The sequence below is a fragment of the Camelus bactrianus genome, chromosome 36, assembly GCF_048773025.1.
Source record: "Camelus bactrianus isolate YW-2024 breed Bactrian camel chromosome 36, ASM4877302v1, whole genome shotgun sequence".
NCBI classification, from domain to species: domain Eukaryota; kingdom Metazoa; phylum Chordata; class Mammalia; order Artiodactyla; family Camelidae; genus Camelus; species Camelus bactrianus.
This window is the reverse complement of record NC_133574.1, coordinates 14153910-14172037: the sequence shown is the minus strand read 5'-3', so window position 1 is coordinate 14172037 and position 18128 is coordinate 14153910. Positions and strand designations below refer to the sequence as shown.

Genomic DNA, 18128 nt, shown 5'->3' with positions numbered 1-18128 from the left:
TCTAAGATCTTCTTTAAAACACCTGGAAATATCATTAGACTTCTTAAGAGATTTAAAAGAACTAAATATATATAATAAATGAGTATCTATATTAACATTTCCTCAAAATAAAATTTAACATTACTTTCACAAGTTGAGTAAAGTGGTATTTTTTTTTTTTGGTGTCATAGTGTACCAAAAATTACATTTATATACAGTAGACATATTTCTTGGGAGGCAAAAATATAACCAAATGCTTCTTACTTCATGTTTTGAACAATCACCTTAACAATCCTAGATGAATAATAATGTTCTTAGCTTTAATTACTTAATTATATTTTTATTATCTAACGATTTATTATTTAATGATTCTTAGTAATATTTATTATTAATGATATTCATGTATTCATTCAATATATAATACCACTTATTATAAGAAAAGATTTTAATGCACTGTGGTGGTAATTATTGTCTTTCAAGATGCAACTTCCATTAAAGTATATTAATACCAATGTAATGATACAAAATAATGGGTAATATTGTCACAGTCTAGTTACCAGTGAATATGGGTAATAGGTTTGGTTGAAAGGTCCAAATTCTATTCTAAATTTTTACCATTTCATTGTTATGGTTACACGGAGATGGAGCAGCTAAATTATCTTTTTTTTTAATGTTCAAAAGTACAGCCATAAGAAGAAACTCAGTCTTACATAAAAATAGACAGCAATGATAACCTCCATACTTATCAAACACCCAGAAAAAAGGCGATGGAAATTGTATCTCTACATAAGGTATTTCCTAAAAGAAACTTTCCTATGTTTCTGTTTTCATATATACCAAATAGAAATGGCTACCTTCCTTTGGGCAGAAAAGTAAATGAAGACGGTTATCTGAATTGCCAAACAAAGATCAAGCCCTGAAAAGTTAATTTCTATTATTTATTTCTATTGAGTGTCAGTTAATAAGACTATGATGATTTCTTCTGGATTTGTGATTAAAAAAATGTTACTTATTTTTCTAAGCCTGTATAAGAACACTATGGTCTACATCCTACCATCTGCTACTTGGTACATGTCAAGATTTGAATAGAAAGGTTCAAATTAACTCATATGTGTCTCACATATATGGATTATCTTCAGTTTCACGTAGACATTAAGGCAAACCTATTATAATATCTTCAATAAATGTTGTGAAACTAAAAAAATTCAAGGCCTTATTCTTTGTAAAGTACATGGTTGTTTCTGCTATTATACACTTATTCTGGCTGCTATTAAAGAACTTAGGACAGACCCTAACCAATATTATTGAAAAAAATTTTTAAAATATATACACCACCCACATTGAGATAAAAAATAATTTCCATCATCCCAGATATCCTATGGTCCTTCCCAGTTAAATCACCCATCTCCTAAATCACTATTGTAACACTTATTGACATTAGTTCTGTCTCTGTTCTAGAACTTCATATAAATTGAATTGTACAATGTGTTCTTTTATTCTGTGGCTTCTTTTGCTCAATATAAGCTTTGTCTTACCATAATGTATTAAAATGGGAGAAGTAAAGATTTTAAATTACAGATGGCAAGGGCTGTCTCTACTTAAATTTTATAAAATGCCTAGCTTATAAAATATAATGTTTTTATGTAAATAACACTTAATGGAATTGTTTAAAGGTGGAATGGGGTTTCCTTAGGGGCAACTTGGAGGCACTGTAACCACAGGTCCAAATAAGCATTTAGCAGGGATGATGTAGAAGAGATTCAAGTATGTATATGTAAGGTATGTATACCAATTCAGAATATAATGTATTTTTAGAAAAGAACAAACTAATCTCTGCTAGACTCAGCTTTGTGGTGTCATGTGCATTCTATCTGTCTTCTACAATGTTGGATACATCCACATGTAATTCCTTTAAAACCAGAAACCCAAGTCAGTAGGTAGGAAAGAGAAGGTATCATTTTTATTAGCCAGTAGCTGAAGTATAAAGTATTTTCAGTCAAGTTTTTTTTTTTAATTACAGAAATAGATTGCTTCTTTACCTTAAAGATTATGACAATTTTCCAGTGGTTTCATTTTTTTTACATAATACATTCAGTTTATTAAATTTTCTAAGGCAAATTCTCTTCCCAATTTTGCATCTTTGGCTATGAATATTTTGAGTAGCATAATATAGAACCTAGAAGTAGTAAGAAATCTTTTTCTCAACCTCTTTTAAAAAATTCTTCACTCTATGTTCCTGTTGGAAGTTTACATGCAAGAAGATGTATACAATCAGACTTTACCAGGGTATCATCGGTGCAGTTGTCCTTCCAGACCTCTAAATGTGCAACCACGTGTCTCTCAGGTCAACCCTAGAGAGAACTCCATCACGGTCAACATCAAATACCTTGAAGCAAACTAAAGAAAAGAAACTCTTATGGAGGGAAATTACTTTCATATTCTGAAGTATAATACATTTTATTACAAGCTGCCCTAGTAAAATTACTTAGTTCCTCAAACAACTACATTCTGGATTAAGTTCTTATTTGGAGGACACTGTGTCCTTAAACTCCTTTGAACTTGTAGGAATTCCTGTACACTTCACAAGTCTCTCTCCTCATATCATTAGCCAGCTTAGAGAACTCTATCCTTCACTTAAATCTAAAGTTAAATTTCTTTCAAACTGAAAAAGGGCCAAGTTACTATACAATATCTCACAGATTTTGAGAAGGTAATTCAAGCTTTTAAATTAATTTCTAATATTTAAAACTGATCACTTCAGAGTTGATTCTTACAATGCTGAAAGTATTCCATCTATATTAAGAATCAACAAAAATCTGGTACAGTCAGCCCCCTGTATCCATTGGTTCTGCATTCACAGGTATAAACAGTAGATCAATATATAACTTTCCCAGAAAGTTCTCAGAAGCAAGAATATATATAAGTACACATATAAATTTCCCAGAAAGTTCTCAAAAGCAAAACTTGAATTTGCTATTCACTGACAACTATTTACATATCATTTACATTTTATTTGCAAACAATTACATTGTATTAGGTATTACAAGTAACCTAGAGATGATTTAAAGTATACAGGAGGATGTGCATAAGTTATATGCAAATACTATGCCATTTTACATAAGGACATGAGCATCCATGGATTTGGTATCTGAGGGGGTCTCAGAACCAATCCTCAGCAGATAATGAGAGATGACTGTATAAAGATTTTACCTCTCCAATGTAATTAATGTGCACCCAATATTTTTGCCTAAGAACAATTTGAAATATTCAATGAAGTTTATATACAACAAGCTAAAAATCCGAAATTTCAGCACTTGGCTAATTAACATCAATATCAGCAAAATTGCTAGTTAGTCTAGTTGGTTAACTTCCACTAGTCCACTGGCAAAAAATAAATATAAGAAAAATTTAAGACAATAATTAACCTAAATTGAGGAACAAAGACTTCAGCCTCTTTAATACCAGAACTTTAATGTGAACAAATAATCTATCACAAAGCCAGGTTAGAGTAATGGTATACTATCAGGGAAGATAAAAGAAATCTAAATTTTTAAGATTAAATAATTATCTAGTTCACACACCCGTGTAATAATTATGCTATTAAATTAACTGAGTGCATCACAGTGCAACATTACTAAAGAATATTGAACTATTAAGTATCATACCCAAAATATGCAGTATTTGTGAAGCTGTATTTTAGAAAGATGCAGTGATAATGACCCTAGTGAATATATAAGAATTAGGTTCCAATTAAATGTAAACTGCTGCATTTTATTAAACAAATATGGTTAAGATTTATTAATGTAATATGCTTATAAATTATGCTATAATATTTTAGCTAGGTTTAAAAGATAAATTTAGTATTTAATAAAATTGTTTTATCATAAATTTAATTTTGCTAATAAAATATCAATATACACAGTGATAGAAAATAAGTTGGAATTCAAGTTAAGCAAGACAAATTTACTATATAGGCTACCAGAAAATATTTTCTATATGCTTAACATTTTAAAACACATCATGACTGATGTAGTTCGTTTGTCATGAATTGTACATTCATCTGGAAAATCAACCATTATTAATAACAATGATCTTAAATTACTCCAAAGTAAAAAAGAATAGATGATTGAACCTTTACACTGACCTCAGTAAAACCTGAGCAAGAGATTGCTATTTGCCAAAGGGATGAAAATTCAAGCCTTAATCAGATGATTTTTTACATGAATGGATGCTAATATTTTTCTCTGTATAGCTTCCAAATTTTGTGATGTTTAACACACTTACATTTCTGCCTTTCAGCCAGAGGTCCTCTGCAACAAGCTGATAACCCACAGGATATCTCCTTAAAATCTATGTGGCTGTCATGATTTTCAACAAAAGCATTAAATAAACCTGTAAAATAGGAACACAGAATAAATCACAGCCAACAAACTTCCTGTTAATAATGACATGCTTATGAAAGGAGGCATGACTTACATAAACTGACGTAGTTTTTAAAAGTTATCAGTAGTTTCCACTGTCTTAAGAAGTTTTTTTCCCCCCTGGCATAATTATAACCAAAATTTAACTTCCTAAAAGAAAATACTATCATTTAGTGTTTGGTATTGTCTGCCTACCTGTCTCTATCATATATTAATTCCAAAAGTCAAAAGTGATTGTAGAATGTAAAAAATAAAAATATATTTCAAAAATTTAACTGGAAAAAAGTCAGAGACCACAATTATCCTAATATGGAAAGACTAAGAAGAAAAAGGAAAATAGAAGAAGAAAAGTTGAACTCTATCAAAGATATACTGTGTTGTTATTAACAAGCTTCATACAGCTCCTTCATGAAGCAAAGGAAACTAACACACTTTGTTATAAGAGAAAGAAATTCTGTACTGCAGTCTTCATTGTGCCACTTAATCTGTATAAATAAATATATTAAATTTCAGAAATAAAGGGGAATTTATAATCTAATCCTGTGGTTTTTAAAATTTTCATAAAAAATAAATGGAATCATTCTGTTTTCAAATGAAATGATTTCTCAATCTCTAATTCTAAAAAGGTAAAAACATAACTGCACTGCTGAAGTGGAAGCTCTGTCTGTTCTAGCTCCCCTAACAAATATTTTTAAAACACACTTTAAGCCTGAAGAATACAGACTATTTCAAGTATCTAATTCTGTGCCCACAAAGAGCAGAAAATTGAAGCTAAGAAGTAGTTAAATGACTTGCTAAAAGTAAGAAATTTTTTTAAAAAGGTCTGAATCAGAAGCAGAACCCAAGCTTTCAGATTTCAAATACAGTTTTTGTGATTATCACCCACAACTACTCCTTGCAAACCTCATTTAAAATATATATATATATAGTAGTGAAAAGTTTAGAGCTAAGTGAGGACCTTAGAGATGTTCTAGTCCAGTGGTTTCTTAATTATTCAAAGGTGGGGGAAGGATACAGCAGTGGAACCTTCTTCTATTTAAAAGATATACAATAGACACTCCTCATCTGAGGAAGAGGTGGGATCATGTGTGGAAGCTAGAGCTTTGCCTATTCAGTGTCCACCACCCTGACCCTGCACCAGATGCTGAGGCACCGCACTGGAGCACAGTTTCATAATGATTGTCTTGGTCAAACTGATTTTATATATGAGAATATTCAGGTGCAGAAAGGTAAACCGACTTACGCAAGGCTCCAAAGGTGGAACAAGGCTCACGTGTTTAGCAAAGAACATTTGTAGAAAATAGAAGGATTCCCACCTTCACTCAGGGATGGACGAATTGGTGGTGAAGCCAATGGGCCAAATGTCTCTAAATCAAATCATCCAGTTCGGGATTGAGCCCTCAGCAACCAATAGCATTTCTCCAGATGAAAGATGTCTGATCCTTGCACTAACAATCAAATAAAACAAGATTATAAAATCTCACTCTTCTCTTCTGAACAATTAATTAGTTCATCCTGATAATGTAACTTCTAAAGATACAATTTAATTTCCCAGTTAAACTGTTAAAAACCTACCTAAAACAAAAACTCTGAAAGACAAATATATTGTATCTAAAGTGGCATGTAAATTAAATTCAAATTAACATAAAAGAGGCTTTAAAATGGGAAAAAAATTTGCAATTTCCCATTAAGCAGGCTGTTTAATTCCAACATGTAAAATAATAAACTAAGATATTTATTTTTTGCTTCCCACTCTTTTATCTGTATTCACTTTGGTGATTTTAATCTCTATCTTGGATTTGAAAATTCTTGATCATAGTCTCTCCTGGCTACACAGGTAACACACTAATAGCAGAATCTATGTTTGAGTTACCCTGTCACTATGGTAACCACTTACACATTTAATACTTATTAAATAAATGTACAAAAGGGATAGACTTAAGCTTCTCCTTCTTGGCCGTAAAATTCTTACTACCCCTCCTATAAAGGCAAGAGCCTCCTCTGTAGGACAGAGTGTAAATGTATCTCCTGAGAAGGATTCCCAAACAAGGGCTGTCTTTACAGTGTGCTTTTAGATAAGATGTTTTTATGGGACATTTCAATAAAAGGATCAAGGACCTAAGCTTCCCAGTATGGTGGGATTTGTGATGGGCATGGGAGGATGCTCACTTGGGAGGATGAGATGTTAAAGACACTAACAGTGAAAAGGACAGGGCAAGATGAAGGGCGATTGGGAAACAGGACCACAGAGATGTGACATCTACTTCCCACTGTCATCTAAGTGATACCTACTTGAAAGAAACATTTCTACAGTTAAATTCTATAATGGGGGTTATTTAAATGAAGCACACATATACTCAATGAGTAGATCACATAATTTTTAGAGATTCAGAGTACTTTTTACATCAATAACTAGTGTTTATAAATTCCTGTCTGCTATATAAGTATGTGGAATTATTTTCATTTTGCTTTTAGACTTACTACAGCTTAACCTATTCACTGCACTGATACAGAGTAATTTTTCTAATGAATAAAAATGATAATATACAACCTTGTTAAAGATTCTTTAATTTCTCCATCACCAGATTTATGAACATTTAGGCCTATTTGTCAGGCCCCATTTCTTACCAGCTTTTTCACCAACAGCTTACATTTAGGCTATATTGCATTACCCAGAGGTCGGGAAATGTTCTTTCGCACATCCATGTCTTTATTAGGTCCTGTGTCCTCTGAGGAGAATCATTCTCCCCACTTTCACATCCTTCCGTTTTGCAGCCTAACCACTAATCCTTCTGTAAACACCTTCTAATGCTTTCCAACCTCACCAGCTACACCAGGGTTTTAACTTCTCTCTTCCACAACTGTCCTCCAGTGTATATAGTATCCAATATTCAAGTGAAGTATGAGTCCTCATTTACAGGTCTGTGGCCTCCCTAGATTATAAAGTATTTGGATTCAGAAACCTTGTCCTTTTATCACTGTAGCAGCTAGAATTCATTTCATAGGACCTGATACATAGTAACCACACAATAAAAACTTGATGAATGAATGAATGAATGAATGAATGAATAGCCAGAGCAATCTTCACAGCCAAGGCTTCCCCATTCCAGCTCAGTATTCTTTCTTTTTTCTTTTTTTTAGGTTTATTTTTTTAACATTTTTTATTGATTTATAATCATTTTACAATGTTGTGCCAAATTCCAGTGTTCAGCACAATTTTTCAGTTATTCATGGACATATACACACTCATAGTCACATTTTCTTCTGAGTTATCATAACATTTTGTGTATATTTCCCTGTGCTATACAGTGTAGTCTATTCTACAATTTTGAAATCCCAGTCTATCCCTTCCCACCCTCCACCCCCCTGGTAACCACAAGTCTGTATTCTCTGTCTGTGAGTCTATTTCTGTCCTTTATTTACACTTTGTTTTTGTTTGTTTCTTTTTGTTTTTGTTTTTTAGATTCCACATATGAGCGATCTCATATGGTATTTTTCTTTCTCTTTCTGGCTTACTTCACTTAGAATGACATTCTCCAGGAGCATCAGTGTTGCTGCAAATGGCATTATGTTGTCAGTTTTTATGGCTGAGTAGTATTCCATTGTATAAATATACCACCTCTTCTTTATCCAGTCACCTGTTGATGGACATTTAGGCTGTTTCCATGTTTTGGCTATTGTAAATAGTGCTGCTATGAACATTGGGGTGCAAGTGTCATCCTGAAGTAGATTTCCTTCTGGATACAAGCCCAGGAGTGGGATTCCTGGGTCATATGGTAAGTCTATTCCTAGTCTTTTGAGGAATCTCCACACTGTTTTCCATAGTGGCTGCACCAAACTGCATTCCCACCAGCAGTGTAGGAGGGTTCCCCTTCCTCCACAGCCTCTCCAGCATTTGTCATTTGTGGATTTTTGAATGACGGCCATTCTGACTGGTGTGAGGTGAGACCTCATTGTAGTTTTGATTTGCATTTCTCTGATAATTAGTGATATTGAGCATTTTTCATGTGCTTTTTGATCATTTGTATGTCTTCCTTGGAGAATTGTTTGTTTAGGTCTTCTGCCCATTTTTGGATTGGGTTGTTTATTTTTTTCTTATTGAGTAGTATGTGCTGCTTATATATTCTGGAGATCAAGCCTTTGTCGGTTTCACTTGCGAAAATTTTCTCCCATTCCGTAGGTTTTCTTCTTTTATTTCTGGTTTCCTTTGCTGTGCAGAAGCTTGTAAGTTTCATTAGGTCCCATTTGTTTATTCTTCCTTTTATTTCTTCTAGGAGAAAAGTTTTAAATGTATGTGAGATAATGTTTTGCCTATGTTTTCCTCTAGGAGGTTTATTGTAACTTGTCTTATGTTTAAGTCTTTAATCCATTTTGAGTTGATTTTTGTATATGGTGTAAGGGAGTGTTCTAGCTTCATTGTTTTACATGCTGCTGTCCAGTTTTCCCAACACCATTTGCTGAAGAGACTGTCTTTATTCAAATGTATATTCTTGCCTCCTTTGTCAAAGATGAGTAGACTAAAAGTTTGTGGGTTCATTTCTGGGCTCTCTATTCTGTTCCATTGGTCTATATGTCTGTTTTGGTACCAATACCATGCTGTCTTGATGACTGTAGCTGTATAGTATTGTCTGAAGTCTGGGAGAGTTATTCCTCCAGCCTCTTTCTTTCTCTTCAGTAATGCTTTGGCATTTCTAGGTCTTTGATGGTTCCATATGAATTTTATTATGATTTTTTCTAGTTCTGTGAAATATGTCCTGGGTAATTGGATAGGGATTGCATTAAATCTGTAGATTGCCTTGGGCAGTGTGACCATTTTAACAATATTGATTTTTGCAATCCAAGAGCATGGAATATCTTTCCATTTTTTAAAGTCTTCTTTAATTTCCTTCATCAATGGTTTATAGTTTTCTGTGTATAATTCTTTCACCCCCTTGGTTAGATTTATTCCCAGATATTTTATTACTTTGGGTGATATTTGAAAGGGGATTGTTTCTTTGCTTTCTTCTTCTGTTGTTTTATTGTTAGTGTAAAGGAATGAAACTGATTTTTGAACATTAATTTTGTAACCTGCTACCTTGCTGAATTCTTCAATCAGCTCTAGTAGCTTTTGTGTGGACCTTTTAGGGTTTTCTATATATAGTAACATGTCATCAGCATATAATGACACTTTTATCTCTTCTTTTCCAATTTGGATCCCTTTTATTTCTTTCTCTTACCTGACTGCTGTGGCTAGGAATTCCAGGACTATGTTGAATAGGAGTGGTGATAGTGGGCATCCTTGTCTTGTCCCAGATTTTAGTGGGAAGCTTTTGAGTTTTTCACCGTTGAGTACTATGCTGGCTGTAGGTTTGTCATATATAGCTTTTATTATGTTGAGATATGTTCCCTCTATACCCACTTTGGCGAGAGTTTTTATCATAAATTGGTGTTGAATTTTATCAAATGCTTTTTCTGCATCAATTGAGATGATCATGTGGTTTTTGTCCTTTCTCTTGTTGATCTGATGTATTACACTGATTGATTTGCGTATGTTGAACCAGCCTTGTGTCCCTGGGATGAACCCCAGTTGGTCATGATGTATAATCTTTTTTATGTGTTGTTGGATTCTATTTGCTAAAATTTTGGTGAGGATTTTATCGTCTATGTTCATCAGTGATATTGGCCTATAATTCTCTTTTTTTTGTAGTGTCTTTGCCTGGTTTTGGTATCAGGGTGATGGTGGCTTCATAGAATGAGTTTGGGAGTATTCCCTCCTTTTCAATCGTCTGGAAGAGTTTGAGAAGGACTGGTATGAGTTCTTCTTTGTATGTTTAGTAGAATTCCCCGGTGAAGCCGTCCGGTCCTGGACTTTTATTTGTAGGGAGGTTTTTAATTGCTATTTCTATTTCCTTTCTACTGATCGGATTGTTCAAGTGTTCAGATTCTTCTTGATTCAGTTTTGGTGGACAGTATGTTTCCAGAAACTTGTCCATCTCCTCTAGGTTATCCAGTTTGTTTCCATATAGTTTTTCATAATATTCTCGTATGATATTCTGTATTTCTATTTTGTTTGTTGTAATTTCTCCATTTTCCTTTCTTATTTTGCTAATTTGTGCTCTCTCTTTGTTCTTCTTTGTGAGTTTGGCCAGATGTTTGTCAATTTTATTTACTTTTTCAAAAAACCAGCTTTTGGTTTGGTTGATTTTTTCTGTGGTCTTGTTAAACTCTATTGTATTTAATTCCTCTCTGATCTTTATTATTTCCTTCCTTCTGCTGCTTTTTGGGGCTTTTTGTTCTTCTTTTTCTAATTCATTCAGGTGGTGGGTTAAATTGTTTATTTGAGATTGTTCTTCTTTTTTGAGGAATGCCTGTATCGCTATAAACTTCCCTCTTAGCACTGCCTTTGCTGTGTCCCATAGGTTTTGAGTGGTTGTGCTTTCATTATCATTTGTCTCAAGGTATTTTTTAATTTCAGCTTTGATTTCCTCATTGATCCATTGTTTTTTCAATAACATATTGTTTAATCTCTATGCTTTCCTTTTTTTCTCCTTTGTTTCTCTGTTGTTGATTTCCAGTTTCATGGCATTGTGGTCAGTAAAGATGCTTGAGATAATTTCTATCTTCTTAAAATTGTTGAGGTTTCTTTTGTGCCCAAGTACATGATCGATCCTGAAAATATTCCATGTGCACTTGAAAAGAATGTATATCCTATTTTTTGGGGGTGTAATGCTCTGAAATTATCCACCAAATCTAGTTTTTCTATTGTAGTATTTAATTTCTCTGTTGCCTTGTTTATTTTCTGTCTGGAAGATCTGTCTAGTGATGTTAATGCAGGGTTAAAATCTCCAACTACGATTGTATTCCCATCAATATCCCCCTTTATCTCTGTTAGTAATTCTTGTATGTACTTAGGTGCTCCTATATTGGGTGCATATATATTAACGAGTGTAATATCCTCATCTTGTATCACTCCTTTAATCATTATAAAATGTCCTTCTTTATCTTTCTTTATGGCCTTTGTTTTAAAGTCTATTTTGTCTGAAATCAGTACTGCAACATCTGCTTTTCTGGCTTTTCCATTTGCATGGAATATCCTTTTCCATCCTTTCACTCTCAATCTATATGTGTCCTTCTCCATAAAGTAGGTCTCTTGTATGCAGCATATTGAAGGTTCTTGCTTTATTATCCAGTCTGCCACTCTGTGTCTTTTGACTGGAGCATTTAGTCCATTAACATTGAGAGTAATTAATGATAGATGTGGGTTTATTGCCACTTTGAACTTATCTTTGCAGTTGAATTGGTATATCCTCTTTGTTCCTTTCTTCTTCCTTTTGTGGTTTGGTAATTTTCCTTTCTATTATCATGGATTTTATTTAATTTTTGTGACTCCTTTGTAAATTTTTGGCTTGTGGTTACCCTTTTTTGTAAATCTGTCAACGCATTACTATAACTGTTTTTATTAAACTGATAGTAACATGATCTCAAACTCATCCTACTGTTAAAAAAATTTAAAAAAGAAAGAAAAATATTTTCCATATTTCCCTGCCTCCCTCTCCCACTCTCAGTGATTTGTATGCCTTCTTTTATAATTTCATGTTTACTTTATTTGTAATTCATGAGTTATCACCTTTCCAGTTGTGTGTTTCTCATTTCTGTAGCATCCTGCTGCTTTTCTATTTAGAATAGCCCTTTCAATATTTCTTTTAGCATGGGTTTAGTGTTGCTAAACTCCTGCAGCTTTTTTTTTTTTTTTTTTGTCTGTGAAACTCTTTATTTCTCCTTCTATCCTCAAGGATAGCCTTGCTGGATAAAGGACCCTAGGCTGCATCTTTTTTTCATTCAGGGCTTTGAATATATCTTGCCACTCCCTTCTGGCCTGTAGTGTTTGTGTAGAGAAATCAGCTGAGAGCCTTATGGGGGTTACCTTGTAACTTACTCTTTGCTTTTCTCTTGCTGCCTTTAGAATCATTTCTTTAACCTTGACCATGGCCATTTTGATTATGATATGTCTTGGTGTGGGTCTATTTGGGTTCTTCCTGTTTGGGACCCTCTGAGCTTCCTGTACTTGGATATCTGATTCCTTCTTTAAGTTTGGGAAGTTTTCAGTCATGATTTCTTCAAAAACCTTTTCAATCCCCTTTGATCTTTCTTCTCCTTCTCGGACCCCTATTATGCAAAGATTGGGACGCTTTATATTATCCCATAGGTCCCTTATGCTATTTTCATTATTTTTTATTTGCTTCTCTTGTAGTTCTTCTGAATGGGTGCTTTCTATTGCCCTGTCTTCTAGATCACTAATTCGTTCCTCTGCATTATCTAGTCGGCTTTGCACAGCTATTAGATCATTCCTCATCTCTGTCAATGAGTTTAACCATTCTACTTGGCTCTTCTTTATAGCTTCAATTTCATTTTTGACATATTTTATATCTCTAAACACTATCTCTTTTAATTCCTTCAGCAATTCGATCACTCCTTTTTTGAAATCTTGATCTAGTAGGCTATCAATGTCTATTTTGTTGATCTTTCTTTCAGGGGATTTCTCTTGTTCTTTTAATTGGGAAAGGTTTTTCTGCTTCTTCATCTTGCTCATAACTCTTTGGCACTGTGGTTTATGGAGTATCAGTTGTTTATTTTGGTCCTTAAGCATTTTATATATCTGATGCCTATTTAGGGATAGAACTTAGGAAAAAAAGAAAAAAAAAATAAGAGAGAGAGAGAAAGAATTTTAAAAGTAGGGAGAAAGAGGGTTTGAAAACAGAGTATAATGAATAATAGAAGAGTGAGTTGAAGCAGAGTATTAATCGGGTTGAGACGTCCTTTTGAAACCTTTACCATAAAAGGGGGGGGAGATGAATAGACGTATTTGAGACCTGTGTCTAATCAATAGCAGGACATCAAAACCCAAGAGAAATAGAAATGAATTAAAAAGTAAAGATTAAGAGAGTAATAGATAATAGAACAGGTAAAAACAGATTTAAAAAAAAAAAGGGGGTGTTTGTCAGTGTTCTCCTGGAGTCTGTGTGCTTTTAATATGAAGTCTTTCTGTCTTCGTCCTGTTTTGGAAGCTCCACTTGCTGTTTTCAGAGGCCCTCCGTTGGCGCCTACTTCTGTGCTGCTCCCAGAACCAGTCGGCAAGCTGATCGTTCCTCCTCCTAACACTGGGTCAGGTGCAGCTCTCCTCTGCTGTGGGCGGGTGGGTCGCTGCCCCTCCGGATGCCGCAGTCAGATGTTGCAGACTGGCCGGGTAGGAGGGCGGGTCGTGCCCCCTCTCAGCACCTCGGTCAGGGGCTGTGTTCCTGCCCGAAAGGCTGGGGGCCGCTCTCGCTCTACCTGCGCTGCCGCCGGTAGCTCAGCTGCTCTGCGCGGTTGCGCGCTCCGCCCTGGTCGGCGCTCCGCAGGTGGGCTCGGGGAAGACCGAGGGACAGCCCTGTCCCTGCTCCGAGCCAGAACCCAGCTCCTTGTTTGTCTTTGTGGAGCAAGTTCTCTGAGGGACCAGGATGGAAGGATCCTATCTGCCCCGGGCTGCAGGCCAGTCTCAGTCTGGCTTTTGAGGCTGCTAAACCCTTCGGTGCGGATGCAGGTTTCGCCCCCGCCCCCACCTGAGTGCTCAGCGCGGAGGATATGGCTGCTGTGCCTGAGCCCCGCCTCTCTTCCCCCGAAAACTTTCCGCGGGTTTTCAGAGATGGGGGTGTGCACCCTTCCCCCGAGAGCACATCAACCTTGCTGTTTTATGGAGGGCCCAGTTTGTTCTGCCCTGTGCAGCCACAGCCACGGCGCGCAGCCCCTTGCATTCCCCCGGGGCTACCTCCGTGCAGCCGCCCCCGTCCTCCGCCCGGCTTGTGCAGCCTGGCCCTGCCCACCGCTGCCAGCCCGCGTCTCAGGCTGGGTGTCGGGGGGACACTCTGTGCCCGTTTAACTTTGTTCTGTTAGTCAAGGGCTGCTCTGTACAGATCAGAGCCTCGGAGGCTCCCCCTCCGTCCCGCTGGCCTCTCAGTTGGAGAGGGGAGACCCAGCGAGCGAGGGCCAGTCCTCCTTTGCCGCTCCCTCCCCGCGGGACCCATCCCGCGCTGCTTTGCCTTTTTTTCTTTCTTTTTTCCTTTTCTCCTACCAGCTTTTTGGTGTCTTTATCTTTTGAAGAGGGCGATGTTCTGTCGGAGTTCCACAGGTGCTCTGGTTGTCTGAGTGGGTCTGTAGATGTGGGTCTCGGTGTATTTGTGGGAGAGGGTGACCTGCGAGCGTCCTTCTACTCCGCCAACTTCTGAATCCCCTCCTTATTCTTTTTTGTGAATTTTCTCATTTCCCTGCTACCCCATCATTGGCCTCCAAATTCTATTTTAAATACTTGCTCCAGTTGATGGTACTAAGCTGTAGTCTTGTACCTTTTCATGAGAGGAAGCAACAAACATTATTATTCAATGTCAGCATTTATTTTTTAACTTAAAGTTTGGCTTAGCTTTAAGACAAAGCTCTTGGAAACAAATAGACCTAGATGTGAATCCTGGCTCTGCCGATTAGTCAGTGTCTAACCCCAGCCTCTTGCTCCCTCCATTTCCTCATCTGTGACCTGGGGTAAGATTCAGATATGAGGATTAAATGAAAATAATAGAGAGAGAGTGCCTGACAAAGTAAGTGGTAGTTTTTCTTATCTTTTTAACTTTGGCCGAATCTGGGTGAACCATTTTGAAAATGAACTCTTATTCCATTAAAAAAAAAAGTTTTAAAATTGGTCATCTCCATACATATCCAAATGAGTGTTGTTAAATTGTTAGTCAAACCTTTTGATAATTGTCTCCAAAATCAGTTTAAACTCAAATAGCAGCAAAGTCTTTCTTGTATTTTTTTTTTTTAAGGAAAAAACAGCATAGCTGAGCCTTAACCTTATTTAGCCTTGATTTGAATGATTTTTAGCAGATCCACTCTTAGAAGCAGAAACATTTCCACCAATGAGTCTATTTCATAGTATTTTTCCCCTAGTAGCTAGTTGTTAAGCCCCTACTGTGTGCCAGAAGATGTGCTAGTTTCTGGGGACATATTGGTAAGCAGAAATGCACATGGTCCCTGCTGCTGTGGAAGTTGTAGTTACTGAGGGAGACAAGTGAGTCTATCACTGAAAATAAATGAAAAATTGCCATTATTAAAGTTGTTAGGAAGGAGACATACAGGTGCTGTGAAAGTATGTGCAAACTTCTTATGATCCGAGGTTGAATGGTGAATTTAGGAACAAAAAATTGGCCAGTGAGTTGAAGTAAAGAGATGTTATGGGCATATGGTTTGAAATGAGCTCAGACACAAGGTGAGCCTACCCTCGGCATGGACCAGAACATGCCACAGTTTCCAGCACCACTCCAAAGAATGCATTTCCTGGTTTGGAGCCTTCTTTAAAATAAGTGCCCATGATATATAACTTCTCAATGTGATACTCTGGAAGGAAATACATAATTTAGGAATAATTTAATTATTTCATAATTTATTCATGCTATATTGATAAACATTAAATTCACACACTTTTTCTTTTAGATACACCAAGCAGAGGCATCTGAGAAAATTGGCTGTAAAGTAGAATCTTTTCAGAGAGTGTCAGAGTGTTGATCTGCATTACCCGTAGTGAGAATTTGAATTTGAAGCCATTTGGCTGAATGGGGTAGCATAAGAAACACTGTTGGCAGAAGAATAGGTAGCCCACAAAGTAGCAGTGGAGGATGACCACAGGATGAGAGGTGTGAACAGTGTGTTCCAGAGAGCAGGCAGGACTGTGCTTGGGATGGCCCATCTCAGAGCCAGCAGGCAGCCCCAATGTCCCATCTCTCCAAGGCATTCCAGGTTCACATAGACAAGAACCCAGCTTGGCACCGTGGCAGTGGGGTACCATTTCTCCTTGTCCTGTCCAGCTGAGCTAACGGGGCATCCTTTGGGGAAAATGTTGCCTCTCTGGTCTCTTTTAGGGCTTTGGAAGTTGTCTGGGAGGCTCTGTTCCCATGTAACATGTTAGGGCATGGAGCCTCGGGGGAAGAGCTGCCTGCCATTGGACTGTAGGTGATTTCTTGTTCTGAGCTGATAAATTTAAGATGAATTCCATTCATCTAAAGATTTTTAAGTTCATCTCTCTAGGCAAACCTAAATGAGTTTTAGTTAAATGAGGTACCAAAATAGGCAACTGAGCAAGGACTTCTCTTCCAAAAGCATTTGTGAGTCATGATGCAGTTTCTAGAGGCATAGTGTTGTGCATGGTGGGCAAGTTCCCAGCCCTCCCCAAGAGTATTTGTGCTAGGTATTTACCCTAATGGGTCACAAGCCTTTCACTTTCACCTTCCCAGGAATGCCATTGGAACTAGGAATTTCCCTAGCTCTTCAATCGCTCTGTATTTGGAATTCCTCCCTCAGGGTGCAGCAAACTTGTTTTGACCTCAGGGACTTCTCAATTGCTGTTCTCTGCCTAGAACATTCTTCCCCTAAGAATCTGAATGACTGATTCCTTCTCAATGGAAGGTCAGCTCCAGTGTGACCTCAGGGATACTTTCCCTAATATCTAGATAAAGTACCACTGCCTGCCACCATCATAGTCCTTCAGACCTGGGTTCATTGCTTGCTGACTTGTTCATATTCTGTTCCCCCCAACACAGACACAAGAATATAAGTTCTGTGAAAGCATGGATCTTGTCTCCCTTGTTTACATGTTCTTAAGCCTGGTAGAGAGTTAACTTCCCAACCTGCTGCATGTGATAGTAGGCAAAAAGTTTACCCCTTTGGACATAAAATGGGGATAACATCACCTGTGCTTTCTGCCTCATAGAAAAAATGAGGACCTGGAGTTAGGGTGCTGAAGATATTCTCCCAGAAACTTGTGATTAATTTTTTGATTCCATATATATATATTATATATATATATAGCAAATATCAATACCATTGATCCAACTACATAACCCCAAAAAACTTAGAACACATTTTGTGCTTCTCTTTGCTTTGTTTCCCACTAAACTACTCTTTAAACAATAATAATCAGTTTGTCCGGAGGCCATATCCTTAAGGTCCCTCCCTTCAGCGCCCTTCCTTCGCAGCCTTTTTATTGCCTTAAGTCTTTCCAGGACCACTGCTAATTGTCTTCCAACCAGTAGTTCAGTTTGTGTTCTTTCCCCTCTTCCACCTCCCAAATTTGTCATTCACACTGCAGGAAAATAATTGTTATGGAAGGCAAATTCCACACCAATACTGTTTATTTTAATAATCATGTAATGACTTGCTTTGCCACAGGATCATGTCCAAATGCCTTGGAAAGCCATGTAAGACAGTCTTTCTCTGTGTGCTTCTGCAACTCTCAAGCTTCACCTCTTGCCCCTCTGTCATTTCTAAATCATCAGTGCACACACCATGGACACAATGTGCACAGTCACATGCCATGCACTAGCCATCTCAAACTGTTTGCAGTGCAGAGAGGAAGGTACTAGGTTGCCAGATGGCTTCACTCCCCACTATTTGTGGTGTCCACCTTGCCTTGTCAAACACCTGCCCATCTTTCAAGAGTCAATTCAAATGTATCTATTCTGAAAGACCATTCCAGACACTTGTCCTCTGCCCACCACTTCCAAGAGCTCCTCATTTCTTTCTCTACACTGCCTCTGAGCCTTGTATTATATGTATTATAATACCCATGCCAGAGGTCATCTCTGCCTCCTCCTCAGTGCTCCTTCATGGTCAAGTTATTTGATTCATCTCCTGAGCTTCCTGGGCCAGGCATTATAATTGGCATGTAAA

The 18128-nt window shown here is 37.0% G+C and overlaps 1 long non-coding RNA gene across 1 annotated transcript; it reads right to left on the bottom strand.

Moving 5' to 3' along the window:
- Positions 1–1951: 1951 nt before the first annotated feature.
- On the bottom strand, positions 1952–9189 carry LOC141576203 (uncharacterized). The gene is made up of 3 exons (XR_012504472.1): positions 5717–9189; positions 4264–4371; positions 1952–2376 (listed from the first exon to the last, which is right to left on the bottom strand). It is a non-coding gene; the product is annotated as an uncharacterized LOC141576203 (long non-coding RNA).
- Positions 9190–18128: the final 8939 nt, after the last annotated feature.